This window comes from Neopelma chrysocephalum, unplaced genomic scaffold, assembly GCF_003984885.1.
Source record: "Neopelma chrysocephalum unplaced genomic scaffold, ASM398488v2 Primary Assembly neopelma1_22b, whole genome shotgun sequence".
NCBI classification, from domain to species: domain Eukaryota; kingdom Metazoa; phylum Chordata; class Aves; order Passeriformes; family Pipridae; genus Neopelma; species Neopelma chrysocephalum.
The window spans coordinates 314,524-330,612 of NW_020897690.1; the positions used below are offsets into that span (position 1 = coordinate 314,524).

General features: G+C 35.8%; 1 long non-coding RNA gene across 1 annotated transcript in view; it reads right to left on the bottom strand.

The window, feature by feature from the left end:
* Window positions 1-14,819, bottom strand: part of LOC113965064 — a 30,393-nt gene extending 15,574 nt beyond the window's left edge. The window contains exons 1-2 of the long non-coding RNA XR_003533423.1: window positions 14,726-14,819; window positions 4,837-4,877 (exon numbers count right to left, since the gene is read on the bottom strand). This is a non-coding gene — a long non-coding RNA (uncharacterized LOC113965064). The remainder of the gene's footprint in view (window positions 1-4,836; window positions 4,878-14,725) is intronic.
* Between the last annotated feature and the right edge of the window lie 1,270 nt (window positions 14,820-16,089).

The window sequence follows — 16,089 nt, forward strand, 5'->3', positions numbered from 1 at the left end:
GTAAGGAACATATAATGCGACTAATTAATTTTTTGTGATATACCAAATGAACAGTTGTTGAAGAACCTCTCAAACCAATTTAATGCAGAAAGTGCATACAATAGAGAAGTCAGTACTTTTCAAGGAAATAAAACCCCCACAACTGAATGTTTTATGCAGAGACAGATTCCAGTGCAGAACTTGCTGAAATCTTCCTATATGCTTACCTCCATAGCTACTTCAAACTAGAAAGATGAAATTTACCATGTGCATGGTCATGTCACATATGCTGAAGAAATTCTCCAGTCCTGACAAAGGAATTTACCTTAAACTAGTGTCAAATTCGAATGATGAAACTGTATTTCATGGTATAAATACTGGAGTTTAGGCATTTCAGAAAGGAACGCAAATCTTTCTTCCCTTTTGTGAGATTTCATGTTGGGAATCTCAGAGTTGGGTTCCTTAGTGCTTGTATCCCAGAGACTGTATTTCAGTGACGGTAGTGACAGTCAGCTATTTAACAGCTTCAGCATTAGCCCAAACCAGTTTGCAGGATAAGAATAATGCAACTTAATCAGTTATGGTAGGTAAAATAAGAAGTGAAGAAGAGAGTTAATATAAAGCTATTGGATGTCTCATATTTTGGGTTACAAAAAAAAGTAAAACATAATTGAAAAGTTTTACTTGTTTCTACAAACAAGAGTCTTGATTTTCTTTATGGGTGGAGGGTAATAACAAAGGAGAGCTACTGACCTTCTGCATACATTAGCACATTGCAAGACTTCATGTACATAATAGGATGAAAAGGAACCTCCAGTATTATTCTAAATGTCACAGGCCTTATAATCTGAATTAAGTACCTTAAGGCTGAATTGTTCATCACTGAACTACAAAATAAGCCCTTGAGAGTTTCGAGCATGTGATTCTGTTACTAAAAATGTAAAATAGAAGGCATATTAGAAGGACTCATACATAATAATGCATAAAGGACAACATAGTCAATTTAAACTAATATTCCTATTATGACAGACAAAAGTGATTGCATATAAATAATGCTATATGCTTAATATTTTTTATTCATGTTTGATATATGCGTACTGAAAGACTAATTGTACATTATTCTCCTCTTTGGCAACATTTAAAAGGGTTATAAATTAATAACTCACAAATTGTTGTACAAATTAAAAGCAATCATACGTGTTAGTCTCTTGACTTATAGCTGGACTTCGCAGGCTCTAGACATTGTCAGTTACGATAATCCTCAGTAAGTCTTCCTGTTTAATTATGAACCCTCTTGTATGCATATGATTTAATAATTCATGCAAACTACAGTGCTGTTTGTTGTGATAAAATTTTTATCTGTGCACACTGGGACACATGAGGACTAGTATTAGAGCTCAGTTTATTCTTTCCTGATAGTTCATGACATTTACATTGGTCTCCTGTGATCATTAATATGCCAATCCAACAGTTTTTTTCAACCATCTTTTTGGATGATTGGCACACTGTCTGTGAAAATCCTTTTTCATAAATTGAAGCCAACAATATCCCAATGCTTTGCTGGATGGTATTGAATTTGCGATGAAGTCAAATTTATTGGTCAACTGCTCGCAGATACTTTTTGTTTATTACTTACTAGATGACAGTCTTAGGATCCAAAATCAAAACTGGTATAATTTGGGTACTGATGCTCAATAAATGTTCTTTATCATACAAATACAGAAGGAATACATTAAGGGCTAAGCAAAAAGATAAAGACTAGTTGATTTATTCAGTCTGGTTTCTATTTTCATTGAAAATAATTTCCATTCCAAAAACTTTCAACAAAATCAGGCTCTCCTCCATAACAGAAAGAAAAAAAAAACCTTTTATATTGTTTTATGATGGATTCTATGTTTTGAAAGACTAATCATATACAAATGTATTTGTTTCTTAATATCCTCAGTCTAGGAAAGCTAATAGGTACTTGGAATGTGAATAGCTGGAGGCTAGCAAAAGTAATCAAATAAATCAAAATTGCATGTGCAGGGGGGTGTGTTGTGCCTGCACGACTGACATTTACATAAGAAGAAACCCCACAAAGGAATAAATATGTACAAAAAATATGTTAGTGAACTATACCTACACATTTAATAGTGGTATAATACAAGCAATATGCTAAATAATAGACCATGAAATGGTTGGAGAGAGATGGAAATTAAAGCCAATAAAATAACCTTCAATTTCATAGAAGGCTAGGATAAATTTTTCTGAATCAGCACAGACTGTTTTTTTTTTTAATCTTGTAAATTTCCTAACGTATCTGTGGAGAGAAGAAAAATTATGAATTTGTGAGAAAAAGTATTCTTACATGGTACAGTAATAATAAGTCTGAAGATATGAGCTGTAACTTGCTAATATTTCTGTCACATTAACAGCTGATTTTTTGATTCAAAACATACAACATTAAGAAAATTACAAATATTCCATCAAAGTCTGCTAGATCTTAATGAACCTCATTCAAGAAAGACTACCAGGTTGTCCTGGTTAGAACGGCTGGGACCAATTCATCCCTGGATGGGTGTAACCCAAAACTGTGTATTCTATAGCCTCCATGCCATTTCCCAAAAACTGCTGTCAGTAGAGGCCTGCAAGGTGGGAAGATGTTCCTGTACCCTTTTATGGAATTCCCCGCTCTGATATCCTTATATGGAATTCCCCGCTCTGATACCCTTATATGGAAGAGGGACTGAGCATCCACATGCCCTTTTATGGAATTCCCTACTCTGAGGGAGGGACTGAGCACTCCCGCCTGAACTGGAGAATATATAACTGGGAGTTTCAGAGCCTTGGGGCTCTCTCTCGTGGGATCCAGAAGAAGACTCCAGACCACTGCCTTTAACTAGACTGAGACCACCACCCTCGACTGGACTGCAATCACCACTTCTGACCAGACTGCAGCAGCTCTCCCACCAGCAGGTTTATTCCCTCTCCCTTTGCTTTGGACTCGGGGGTGGGCCAAGGTACACCACTCTTGTTCATACCCCAGGGTGCTGGTTTATACATTTGGGTTTTGTGGGTTAAAAGCAATTGTCTGTCTGTATAATTGTACTTATTGCATTATTTTAATAAATTGTTATTCTGACTTATAAATCTCTCTTTGAATTGAGTTCATTTTCCCTTGCTGGTTAACTTTTAAACCAGCACACAGGTCATTATTATAAATTATCTTTAAAACAGAAGAGTGTCATTGCACAGTAGAAGAAGTCTCTGCAAGTGAACTAGTTTTTTGTTGTTGTTGTTGCTTTGGTTTGGGTTTTTGGTTGGTTGGTTGGTTTTTTTGTTTTGTTGTTTTTTTTTTTTTTTGTTATATCCTTAAGTTGTTTGGGTTTTTTTTTCTATGTGCAAAGTATAATGTAGTGCTGTGGCAGAAAATAAGCTATTCTCTAGCCAAAATGCAAATAAAAGCCAAACTTGAGCTCAGATGAACCATTACAAGAATGGTTCATTTGTGCAAACTAAAGCAAACACCTTACTTCCAAAAATGCAATCTGAGTTTGATTTGAAAATGTTATCACTGACAAGTTTCTCCTGACTGTCCTTACTCAAGTAGAAAGGGAAGATAATAATTTAAATATGTAGGGAAATATTTCTCTTTTCCAACCTCTGAAAAACTTGTCTCTATCACACAAACATACATAATTGAGCTCAGTGACAGAATGATTAATTTTTATTTGCCTGAAGGTCAGAGAAAAAGTCACTTCCTTCCTTTCTTCTTTCCTTCCTTCCTTTCTTCCTTCCTTCCTTCTCCCTTCTCTCCCTTCTCTGCCTTCCCTTCCTTCCTTCTTGAAAAGTGAGGAAAAAGCTTAGAAATTTCTGATACTATGCCAATATTATTCTGTCAGAATTACATTACTTTCATATTGAAGTTGATTCTCTTATATAAACTATGGGAATTAGTTTAATGTCAGGAAAACTTGAGTTCCAATAGCACTTAAGCACATGATCTCATTTAATCTGAGAGAGAAATTAAAAGGTCTGCTGAAGCTGATCAGGAGTACTAGATGGATCAAGCAGCTATTTTCCCATGCACTAAGTTTAGATTCAGCCACAGATGAGTTCTATTTACACAAGCCACAGAAGTAGGGAGAATACCACAGAAAACAAAAGCTAAAATCATAAAAGATTGTAACACATTTTCTAAGTCAATGAATTATTTTAACTATTAATGTTTATTTGTTTGGTAAGTCTGTGATCTGTTTTCACCATCAGATGGTACTATTGAACATAGTTCACAGATTTTTGAGGAGCAGAGGAAGCTTGTCATTAGAGAACCTGCAGAAATTAGCAAGTTGATATTCTAATGTGAGTTAGACCTTAACTCTAAGGTTACTACTGAGAATTACAAACAAAATCAAAGTAATATCTAATTTATTCCTTCTACCCATAACACATAAATTTCTGTATCTGTTACTGATTTTTTAGTTTGCTGTAGATAGCTAATTTTGGCTGTACCAGCATTACCACAAGCAATGTGGTCTGGTTTTGTTTTGGGGTTGGACCATGAATGGGAGATGAAACACTCCTGATTGTCATCTGATACTCCAGGATATCCTGAGACTCTTGGTTGTGAAAGAGGCTATTAATGTTCTGCTTACTAAGAAACATTTAAAGCCTCTGTTATGTTATTGTTTAATGCCAAAACACATATAGAAATGTAGAAATCCATCGGAAAAGAAAGTACTCCTGAGTTACGTTCTGGTTTCCCTAGCCATTGTCAACATTTTTTTTCAGTCTCTTGATTGTAACTCTCTTTACCTTCAGAAACCACCTGGCAAGCATGCTTGCATTTTAAGACAAAAATAAAGCTTACTCTACCTGGCCCAGGGCAAACTCTACTGGATTGTCTCCACTGGAGGCTAAAAAAGAGAAAAGAAATTATTAGGGCAGCTGCAAACCACAGGAAATGCAAACAAATCAAAGACCTAAAGCCTTAAACCTTGATGTTTCTTAATGCAGATACGAGAAGTAAGGGGAATGCAACCAACAAGGATCAGAAAACTAATAAGAATAAGAAAAAATTCATGGTTAAAACTGTGGTTGATGTCAGCTAGCATCCTGACTGGCAGACTCAGCAAACAAGCCAATGATTCTAGGTCTGAGCTAAATAAAGTATGCTGGTCTCAGTGGCTGCTTTAAATTTCCATAGTTACAGAAACTATTCCTCCTTCATGTGCCTCCAGTTTGGAGCCAAATCTCTGCCTCAACACCTAGAAGCATCTGCTGCCAGACTTGGCTGATTCTAGTTACTAAACAATGTGTTAATCTTAACTATTTCAGCATTGTATTAATTGAACTTTTACTTCTATAATGACAAGATAATCTTTAATAAAAATCTTCCATGTTACCTGCTCTGTGAGACTACTCTAAACATGGATTTTCACATATTTCAAACCAGAAAAGCTTTGCTATATCCTTTGCTCATTGTTTTACACTAACTTAAGGACATATATTTTAAACATATTTCAATCACCCTCAGTCGCTGTCAGGACTGAGTGTGATATAGATGGTGAGTGACACACCAGTGTGGTTCATTACTGGTAATTCTGGCTTCAGAATCTGAATTTTGAGACCCTAGTGAAATATGAGTGTTGTATTTTCTTTCCCTCTCTTTCTGGCCAAATTTTCGGATTACTGAAGCTCTTGTGCAGATTTTGCTAGCAATTCTTTTGGTGTTATTGAATGCAACAATGCACTGACATGCAGTTATTATGTGTTATGGTTTTATGACCCTCTTTGTGGATTTTCTGGCCTGCTTTTTGAGATTTACTTGTACAGAAAAAAAGTACTTTTTTTTTACTTGGGAACTAAATTTCACTATCTCAGTGAGCAATTCTGGATTAGTAGCATAGTTACTGATACAATTTTTGGTCTTATGGTTTCTTCTCTGTCTACACTCATTGATGAAACCTGATTTCTCCTTAATGGGAGCACAATTTGTCTGAGCCCCTTGGTTACAAAGAGGACAGTGAGGATCCGATATTTATATTTTTAAATAGAAAACTACAGTAGATATTGTACCCTAATAGACATTTCAGAATCTAATAGCTTTCAAATATATTTTTTGAAAAATCAGTTTTGTTTGCCTTTTTCTTTTAAAAAGTATTGACCAAGGTAGTAGAATTCCAAATCCAGTAGGAGTAGATACACCATAAGCCGGTAATTACTGGGGAACTTTCACAGAGTGGGAGCGGGACTGATCATTCCTATTGGAGCTGCTCATAGTATTCTGTGGTTTCTTTTTTCCTGCCCTCAGAACAAGTTACCAAACCTTTCTTTCTTCAAGCAGAGATGCCTGGCCCGACAGTAAATTAGTTTGGTTCCTGTGGCTGAGGCTGGGACCATGTTCAGGTCCACTAGGGACACTTCATGGAATGTTTACTTTTAGCATGTGTGTCTACTTAGAAAGTCTCATTTGAATGGATTAGGATCCAAAGGCATTACAAGAGTTCCGGTTTAGCTCTTCTATTTTATTCTGTTACCTTTTGTCCCAAGTTAAATCATAACTATCACCTCTCTCAGATGTAAATTTAAAAAGAAAATGAGCACACAAACGATAGAGCAATAATACTCTGCTTATTATGTTACTGAATTTCTAAATCAAGGTTCTTAACTTCTATATGGTGACATAAGATTTATCTCAAGTGGATAGCTTTTGACCTTGTAGTCTGCTGTCTTGATCTGAAATTACACCTAACTCATCACTCTCAGTGTCAGAAGATGTATCAGTATTCACAGCAGCAGCAGATTCCTCCAGAGGAAAGGAATGTATCTGTTTAAAAATTGTCAATTATTTTTTATCCTCTATATTTAGGCTTTACCATCCGTTGATAATAGTATTTTCAAATTTCATTTTTCAAACTGTATGAAAAATGAAATCCAAAAATATAAATGTTAAGTGAAAAGCATTTGAAGACTTTTGTTTCAAAGAAGAAATCAAAGAATCACATTACAGAACCTGTATGTGGTGGGGGGTTGTTGGGGTTTTTTTGCTGTTCATTTTTTTTGTTTGTTTTATTTTGTAGGGTTTATTATTTCTGTTCAAAATAGAACTCCATCAGCAAGTCTTTAACTCCTTTTGGTTTTAGTGATGCTGTCAAAATTGCCTTCTTAACACAGATAGTGGGACTTTAGTATTATTTCAGTGTTCTGTCTCAAGCATGGTTAGTGTTAAAATATTCTTTCATCAGGATGATTTCAAAATCATAAGTTTATTAAAGAATGTAAGAAAATTTTTCTTGTGGTTCTATATTAAAGGGTAAGAAGATTAAGAACAAGGCCATCCTACTGCTGTATAATGAACTGTGTACATCCATACTTTTTCCAGCAACTACCAACACCTGCCACTACTAATTTACCAGTGATTATTGTAATGACACTGCAAAAATTGGATTGAACCCAGAAAGAGATATTTTTCTCAGGTCATATATCTCCAAACTACTAAATTGTTAAATCACCAGCATTGACATCATAATATTTTTCTCACCCTTGAAGAGTACATCTGGAGGCATAAAGGTTCAGCTCATTAGTTTGATAAAAACAAAACCGCATAAATTTCTCTGAAATTGTTTCTTATTGCCTACAAATTCTGACAAAAATTAAAAAGTATTTTACTATCTTCTTAAGTTTTGAATTGAGAAACTTTAATGTTTTCAATATATGTGTTTAATATTCAGAATTTTTCCTAGATAGTCCTGATTGAACAAGACTGTGCAGATTTATTTTCTCTTTACACTTCTAGGACTTCTTAAAATAGGTGCAGATTATTTTTTAAAACAGTTTGGTAACAGGTATAATGCTAAAATGTCATGCATTTCTGATTGTTAGATTCTTTTATTTTCTATAATATATTCTTTGATTTGTCAAAATCAAAATAAAATATAGCACAGAAAGCTGCACCAAATATCTTGAAATTTTAACCCTAGGTTTTAAAAGCTGTAAGAATATATATCAGGAAACTTGCTTTACAAAGTTTACTTTGTTCTTAGGAGAAACAGCTTTAGGGAACAGCAAGAAGTAGATTGAGAAATGATCACATCCAAGATTTTTTATTCTCCCATCATGGACCGTATAAGCATTTATATTCATTCTCTACCTTCACAGGATGTTCCTATTGAACAGGGATAGTGCTAGATAGTTTATGCTTGTATGTATCTTAAATTTTTTAACCCTTCCTATTAACAGTAAAATAACATTCTTCTCTAAACTGCTCATTGCAGTTTTGTCAGTCACAAATCAGTTACATGTGATATCTGTAACTCAAAAACATTTACTTTCCCTGAAAATTAAAGTTACTTAAAGAAAAGCAAAATGGTCTTGTCAGTTACCTTCCAAAATACTTTAATTCTTTAAGTTATTTAATGTAGTGACTAACTTAATTTTATATTAAAAAATTGTCTAAATCATAATCATCAGTTTGGTGGAAGAAAAGATTCAGTTTTGCTGTTAACTTTCTGCACAATTCTTTAGAGTTATTCTAGGCTGAAGGATGATACCAGCGCACGGAGATGACCTTCGTAACAGTTTCATACAACAAAAATGATCACAATTATAAACCAAGTTTATAATAGAAGAGGGAATTTTATTTTGCATTAAAATTTACTATGAATCACAATAATTTTGGAAACTTTAGAAGTTTTTCAGAAATGCTTGTCAATGTCCTAACATAGTTACCTTGGAAGAACCTGTTTGTAAGAAAACTCAATGAGGTGAAGAGAATTTCAGTTAAGGCTAGATGTTTTTTCATATTCACCTGATTTATTTTGAATATTCTGCAAAATGTTACTGTAAGTCATTCATTAAAATGATAGGGGATCTCCAATTACATAAGCTTTTGTGAGGATTCTGTCCTAGTTCTGGTTTAAATAGGTTATTTGTAAACATTGTGAAGAATGAATGTTCAAACTCCTATAAAAATTATTTTTATTATCTTAATTCTCTTTCAAATATTCTGCAGGTTAAAGCAATAAGTAGGTCTGAGATGAAGTTTAAACCATGCTACCATCTTCATCAAATTTTAAGTGCAATCTGTTCTATCAGCTCTGATTGTAAATGCCATCTGATATCAAATTGCATGTTGCATACAAATAGATAACCCTGTTCACAAGATTAAAAAAAAAAGATGACATGAAAACAGCTTTGCGTTTAATCAGAGGTAGATCCACAAATAGTAGGAAGGAATAGAGCATAAATTATTTTTCTGTACAGCCTACTTGGAAAGTGGCTGTGAACAATAATAGATAACTGGATTGGACTTTGAACTGTAATTCTGATCCTGACACCAAGGCATTTTGATGCTCATTATGTTCTTGCTACTTGTTGTCTGTCATTTTTATTTAGATTGCAACTCTGTAAGGCAGGCTTTGTCCCAGTCTTTGTACAACATGGATCAAATCAAGCTCTTGATTTCTTCTGACTGTTCTAAATATGGAAGCAGCTACCAGTTCACCCACATCTGGCCTCCTAGATTAGTCTCAACACTTTCCAAAAAGCTAAGTTATATAAGAAAAATGAAGTGTACAGTGTGACAGCAGCAGTTCTCCATATCCAGCTAACTTTATGTTATATTAAAAAAATGACTAAATTTAGATTATATTATAAAAGTTTGACATAATTTTGAAAAGCTACATCAGATATATTTTTACAAACAGTTTAGATAAGTATATCTCTACAGGCTATGTTATCTATATCCATTTTCCTGATATTCTCACATAATAGATACTTTTTGTCCTTTTATAACATTCTTATATATCTTCAGACGTCAAAGAAATGGGAAGAAGTATCAGTGGAATGATATTCAAAATACAGTTTAAATCAACCGTAATTTAATAACTAATATTTAGAACTAAAACCTCCTTTAGGACACTATTTCCCAAATATCTATGTTGGTAAATTTGTATATTTTGTTATATATTTCAGGTTGGACTATCCTATCTATGTATGTCTATATCTTGGCATGCTCCCAGACAAGGTCAGATGCATCTTTACATGAGTGAGCAGTGTGCCCTTACATCAAAGAAGGTCATCGGTATCCTGGACTTCATTAGCAAAATATTGCCAGCCTGTTGAGGGGGCGGATCCTACCCCTCTACTTATCACTGGTGAAGCCACACTCAAATGCTAAGTCCAGTTCTGGCCTCCGCAGTACAATAGAGACACGAACATACTAGAGAGAGTCCAGTGAAGGACCACAAAGACGATAAAGGGACTGAACCACCTCTCCTGAGAAAAGGCTGAGACTGCTGAGAGCTGGGACTGCTCAACCTGGAAAAGAGAAGACTCAGGGGAATCTTATTAATGTATCTATATATCTGAAGGGAGGGTACAAAGAGGATGGAGACAGGTTCTTTTCAGTAGTGCTCAGTGACAGGACCGGAGGCAACAGGCACAAACTGAAACAGAGGAGTTTCCTACTGAATTATAGAAAACACTCTTTCTCTGTGCACAGATTGCCAGAGACTTTGTGCAGTCTCTATCCTTGCTCATATTCCAAAGTCTTCTGCATATAGTCCAGGGCAGCTGGTCTGGATGCCCCTGATTGAACAGGGAGGTTGGACAAGATAATCTTCTGATCTCAACCAGCCTGTGACTTTTTGATTGTCTGAAATCTGATGTGTCCTTTTTGGTCTAATGCTGGAATAAATAGACAAACTACTCAAGAGATTAAAGAAAGTGTTTTGCCAGCATCATCTTAGATAATATTTGGGGGATTAAAAGCATAGATTTAAAGAAAAATAAAGGTTTTCTTCAACAAGTCAGATAGAATTTGTTTTGCAAACTTAACGCACAACAATAATTCAATGCTTTCAGAAACATTTATGAGACATAGCTAAATCTTACTAACCTACATAAATGTATATATTTTCCTATAATCAAAATTATGATGCTGGTCATAATTAACAAAACATTCATGTTAAAGAAAAAAACATATGGAGACAATATTTTCTTTCAATAAAACTTATATTTTATACTACCTGAAGATTTGACCTGAAATGGATCATTAATCGTAGAATCACAGAATGGTTTTAGTCAGAAGGGAACTTAAAGAGCATTTAGATACAAATCCCCACCATAGGCAGGGATGTCACCCACCAGATCAGATTTCTCCAGGCCCTATCCAACCTGGTCTGGAACACTTCCAGGGATGGGGCATTAACAACTTCACTGGGCAACCTGTTCCTGTGCCTCACTACCCTCACTGTAAATATTATCTTCCTGATACCTAGTCTAAATCTCTCTCAGTTTAAAACTGTTCCCCCTTGTCCTACCATTATCTACCCATATAAAAAGTCCCTGTCTTTTTTACATAAGCCCTCTTAAAGTGCTGGATGTCTGCTATAAAATGTTCCCAAAGCTCTCTCTTCCGCAGGCTAAACAACCCCAGCTCTCTCAGGTGGTTTTCATAGGAGAGATGCTCCAGCCCCCCGATCATCTTCATGGCCTTCCTCTGGACCCCCTCTAACAGGTCCATGTCTGTCTTGTTCTGAAGACCCCAGACCTGGATGTAGCACTCCAGGTGGGGGTCTCATGGGGGCAGAGGGGAAGAATCATATCCCTCAACCTGCTGGCCACTCCTCTTTTGATGCAGTCCAGGGTATGGTTGGCTTTCCGGACCGTAAGCCACACTCTTGGCTCATGTCCAGCTTTTTCATCCATAAAAACCCCCAAGTCTTTCTCTGCAGAATTCCTCTCAACGAGTTCCTCTCTCAGTCTCTACTCATGTCTAGGAATAGTCCCAGCCAGGTGCACTTGCACTTGGACTTGTTGAATCTCATTAGGTTCTCATGGACTCACTTCTCGAGCCTGTACATATTCTGTACAAGCCTGAATATCATCCCATCCTGTTGTGTCAACTGCAAAGCTCGAATTGGTACCATCTGCAAACTTGCTGAGGATGCACTTGCACTGAACGGTCTATGTCTCTGCAATCTGGAGATAAGGATGACTTTTGGGATTGTATTAAAGGCCTTACAGAAGTCTAGATAGATGACATCAGTCGATCTTCTCTTGTTGATCACTGCAATCATTCCATCATAGAAGGGCACCAGATTGGTCAGGTATGATTTGCCCTTAGTAAAGCCATGCTGGCTGTCATGGACCATCTCCTTATCTTGCATGTACCTTAATGTTGTTTCCATGATGGTCTGCTCCATGATTTTCCTGGGTGTAATGGTGAGGCTAACTGGCTTGTTTGCTGAGGCTTCCTTTCTTTCCTTTTTAAAAATCAGAGTGTTATTTCCCTTTTTCAAGTCAACAGAGACTTCCCCTGGCTAACATGACTTTTCAAATATAATAGAGAGTATCTGGGCAACAACATCAGCCAGCTCCCTCAGCACCATGGGATGTATGTCATCAGGCTCCATAGACTTGGGTAATTCAGTTTCATGAAGGGATCCCGAATCTGCCCTTCACTTACAGTGGAAGGTACTTTGCTGTCACAAGTCCCCCCTGGAGGTTCCAAAAGGAGAATGTGGACATTCCCCATATAAATATGATAAGATAAAATGTGTCACACATTTTTCTCAACTTTTTTTCACAGTATAACTCAGTGGGATAATTTAATTTTGACACTTAACTTATCTAGAGGTTGAAGAAACACTGAAACATTCATGAAACACAAAAAAATCTCCACAGTCCCTCATGCTCATGTTATGTTACCTGTACATTTTGTTTAATTTAGATTCTTTCGTAGGTAACAAAGAATATTGAGAACACTTAGGTTTGCCAGGATGAATATGTGTGCGCTGCTAAGGGCCATGAATTACCAACAACATTTTCAATAATGAAACACAGCTTTTTAAACACATTCATATATCTTAAAAGTCAGCTGTACAAATGAGAGTTTACAGAAGATTTTTTAAAAGTAAAACTGTAAAGTATGTTGATTTATGCCTTGCCTTGATATTGAAATGCATTATAATTATCCTAGTCCAAGTTTTATGTGGCAACATATCTATGCCAAAAACCATATCTCCAAAGAGGCATTTTAGCCAACACAGTCATTTCTCACAGCATAAAACGTATATGTGTAAATATTTATGTTATATGTACATCATTATCACATTTGTTTGTTCATATTGATGCATGTGCATATGTGTATTGATGTGTGTGTCTGAAAAAATATGTATGATGTAGATAAGATATATAGCTCTATCTACATGTGTACTGGTTCTAAAAAACCTGTAGTCTCATGTGAAGGCCCCTGCATTTCCATACTGGAATGTTAGATATCCATTTTGATAAGGACTCATATTCAACTCAAGTTATGCTTATGCAATGCAGCCTGAAACCTCATAAGAAGCACAAATTTTGTATTCCCTTCAGTCCTATATTCTCTGATGTGACACCAATTTATGGAGTTCCCAGACTCTGGCACTGTGATGCTCCATTGTACATTTTAATGATTCTCTGGTGGCTGGAACCCAACAGTAACAGCTCCATCCAAAACCTCTTCATGGAACAGGTAGAGGAAAGTCTGTTCCTTTAGTGGAAGTTTAGATTGTGCTTGCCCTTCACACAGAATCAAGGGCTGGTGTATTATCCTCATTTTCTGCACTGATACTAACTAAACTGTGAACACAGGTAGATTTTTAAGTATCTATTTCTATGATTACTGTGACTGTGATTTAATGCTTTTCAGAGCAGGTGCTAAATCTGTACTACACCAGACCTCTCATATTTGCTCCCAAAAATCCCATTTTTCCCTTTGTAAGCAGTAAGTTTTAAGCACAGACAGCTCCTATTTGTAGATCCCAAATGCTAAAGTGAGATCTTCAGCAATCTGTGTGCATGTTGGACGCTACCCATTCCCCTTTTGAGGTTAATTTCTGCCCTAGGAATACCAACTTTAAGTGAAGAGCTTTCCTTTTCTTCCTCCAATTGTTCCTGGCCTTCTGACTTCATTAGCTGCCAAGGATTCAGCTGCTAAGAAAAGACAGTATCCACAATTGTTAAGGCATGCTTACCCCAGTGTCTGCTCTCTTACATTTTTCTCTGCTGTGCTTCTGACTGAATATGTGTACTCATAATATTTAATAGGGAGTGTGGAACAAATAATAACTACAGGTTTATTACATGTAACACAAGTCTTTTTGTAATCTTCAAATCAGAGATGCACTGGAATAATTACTATCATCATAACTGCTGTTTAGAATCAAAAGGTCCCCCTGGAAAAGCATATTGCTGGTGCAGATGAACTTTGATGGTGTTTCTGACATTGACTTTTTCATCAAAATGCTCCATTTTTATCCTCGTGCAAAGAAACAGGAATGTAATTGAGCTTAATGACTAGTAACTTAACAATTTAGTAGTTTGGATGTATATGACCTAGGAAAAGTATTTTGTGATTGGTTTTGATTACATTTTGTGGTGTCATTGTAATAATCACTTATTACCACTATTAAACAATTGATAAGCTTTTCATTAAAAGTCTGTGTTATTAGGAGTTCTCAGCTAATCTCTTGACAACTACAGCCTTAATGTAAGAGGAGGAAAACATATAATTTGTAAAATTTTCCATTTTCTTTTAATGTTAAATGCATAAAGCGGCAGAGAAAAGGTGGAAACCACTGCTTGATCTGGTTTTAAGATGTGTTTTAGTCTTTTTCACAAGTAATTATACTTGTGAAAGCATATAATTATAAAATTATAATTATACTTGGTTGCAAACCAAAAAAGACATACATGAGTAATAAGAGCTGATTCTTACCCTGAGCTAATGACCAAAAGATGAGGGTAGGGGCAAATCCGATTGCTGGAACGTGCTGCTTCAGGAAGGATACTTAATCAAAACAGTATTTACATAAAAGTAAACACATGCCTAATTTCCAGCAACATGTTGTTTTGACCTATGAAAGAGGATGAAATTAAAATTTCTTAACAAATCTGCTCAAGAAACAGTGTAATGGTAGCATTTGTATTTTAGAATCTCATAGCTTTGTATTTAACAACCATTTCTCTAAACTGGAGAAATTTATTAATTTATTACCCCATTTAATGCAAGATCTAATTCAGAATTTGTAACAGTACAGGAAACAAACTTGACAGTGTTAGTCTATGTCCTGGTTTCAGCTGGGATAGAGTTGATTTTTTTCCTAGTAGCTGGTAGTCTGGTGTTCTGGATTTAGCATGAGAATAATGTTGATAACATATACATATTTTAGTTGTTGTTGAGTTGCTACACTAAGCAAGAAGGCTGGAGGGACACAAAAAGTTGAGAGGAGACACAGCCAGGACCAGCTGACCCAAACTGGCCAAAGGGAGATTCAACACTATACAGCACCATGCTCAGTACGTAAACTGGGAGGAAAGCTGGCCAGGCAGGCACTGCTTGGCAACTGGCTGGGAGTGGTGAGTAACTGCTTTCATTTGCATTACTTGTTGTTATATTTATTTCCACCTACAAGCTTTCTCACTTTTAGTCTTCTGATTCTCTCTCCCATTCAGCTGGAGGCAGGGGTAGTGGTCAAGTGGCTTCCTGGGTCTTAATTGCTGGTTGGGGTTAAACCATGACAGTTTGTGACCTTCCAGAGGAATGTAGTGCCTGCAAATTGCATTTCAGAGGTTTGTCCACATTGTAAGGGAAAGATATAAATTAAGATAGCAGAGATGTCTTTGAGATATTTACCTTAATGCTATTAGTTTCTCAATACCTATTCTCAAAACTTCTAAGATGGTTCTTTTCATAAAATGTCTGATGTATTATAATTAAAATTTTAAAAACCAGTTATTTTTAAACATTTGAACAGACAAGACAGGAAAAATGGATCTAAGGCTGACAAAAGTCCTAAGCTGAATCAGGAGGATGAATTTCATAGCTTTTATCATATGAAAAGCCATTGGGATTTGTTTAAGTAAAAAAAACCCTGAATATCAAAATCAGAAAATTCATGTTCATTCTAGAATTGCAAAAGGAAATGGGGAAATAGACTCACTAAGAGGGAGATTATTTTGGTTTGGTGTGTGGAAGTAGAGGAAGAGGAAGAAAAAGATCCATTACATTTTGAATTTCGACAATTCCCATAAAATGGCCTGCCAGGAAATGAAAACATATCTTGATTCTGGAAATAGCAA